The sequence below is a fragment of the Suncus etruscus genome, chromosome 3 (genome assembly GCF_024139225.1).
Source record: "Suncus etruscus isolate mSunEtr1 chromosome 3, mSunEtr1.pri.cur, whole genome shotgun sequence".
In the NCBI taxonomy this organism is placed as follows: domain Eukaryota; kingdom Metazoa; phylum Chordata; class Mammalia; order Eulipotyphla; family Soricidae; genus Suncus; species Suncus etruscus.
Window position 1 is genome coordinate 167,860,603 of NC_064850.1, and position 1,637 is coordinate 167,862,239.

The following is a 1,637-nucleotide window of genomic DNA, read 5'->3' on the forward strand; positions in this document are numbered from 1 at the left end:
CCAACATCAAAACAGTATTTCTTTAAAGCATACTTTACAAAGAGTGTATACTATCTTTCGGTGTGCATAAATATATTAGAGATAATAGCAAATATGCTACAGGTGAAATTCACCTTACATGAATCACCTCCATGTTCATAGAAGCCATTAGTAATCAATGTGCAGAAACATAACTTACCCTGCATTGTGAGGTTATATATTTATATTTGTCCAATCAGTCCCCCATAATAGAACTGCCCCACAATATTTACTCTTAGAAAATAAAATGAGATGCACTATTATGCTTATTTTGTTATAATATTATTTTATTTATTTGCTTTTCAAGTATTTTTAGATCACATTAGAAAATGACTAAGGGGAATTTGCCTTTATAAGAACAATGATTGCTTGCACAACAGTAGATTTGGGGGGGGGGGTGTATAAGCCACACCTTGCTGTGCTCAGGGGTTACTTCTGGCTCTGTGCTTAGGAATCACTCCTGGCAGGTTCTGGTGAAGATATGGGATGGCAGGGATTGAAAACCTGGATTAACAGCGTGCAAGGCACTCTCAGACCCGAACAGCGAATTCGTTTTTAAACTCAAAGGTACTTTGAAATTTTATGCAAGATTTGAATACAGAACTCAGATATTTACAAAATTAACATTTTTTGTAATCTTAAATACATGGTTCTTGGATCCACGAACATTTCTAGGCTTCCTCTAAAACCTGTGTGGGATAGGACCCTTTTTATCCCTCAATGCCCACAATTTACAGTATGACATCCTAGACTTGTCCCTTATTATCTGATTGCCTCTGCTGTACAATGGCTGGATTTTATCCCTTCATTTTTCTCTAGTCTGAGATGTGTAGCTAGGATCCTGGTTCTTCTGTCTCTTGTGCTGTTCTCTAACCCGTTGGTTCTAGGACTGTACCCCAGTGGTTTCCTGTTCCCTTGACTTTTCTTCATTGATGGTCATGGCCATATTGGTGAGATTCTTGCTCTCCTGCATGTGACTGGACATAGGTGAGGGGAACACACATACTGTTAGATGGCTCTGGAAGTTTCTTTTATCTGCTGCTATTTCTCATTCAAAGCTATCCCATTACTTATTTTGACTGAATACCTTTCAATCAGAATGATTTAAATGAATGATTAAATTAACGGGTTTACCTGGTAATGTTTCTACATGTACTATAACTTGTTGATTCACTTACATAAATTATACTTTATTATTATATCTATAGTTTGTCTAAATTAAATTTTATTACATGTAATTTGGATTTGTTTTAAAGTCATTGATTACAGAGGTAGTTCAGGGCCCCTGTATCATAAATACATGTATTTATGTATGTATGTATGTGATAATAATAAAATTTGATAATCTGTTTCCATAACTAAATTTAGCAATATTCATAAAACTAAGTCACATTCTATTATTACTTCTAGAATCCCTGGGATCCTTTTTGTGGCACTTATTCTGCTACGATGCAATTCTGCTTAGCTGATTTTAGTGCATACCACATGTCGAGTCTGCAATGCTTGTAGTTCCAGAATCCACTGCAGAGTTGAACTAGAGCACAGTGCAATATATACCATATCACCACAAGAACAATAGATATATAAAATATACTTACCAGTCAAAATATTATTTGTTC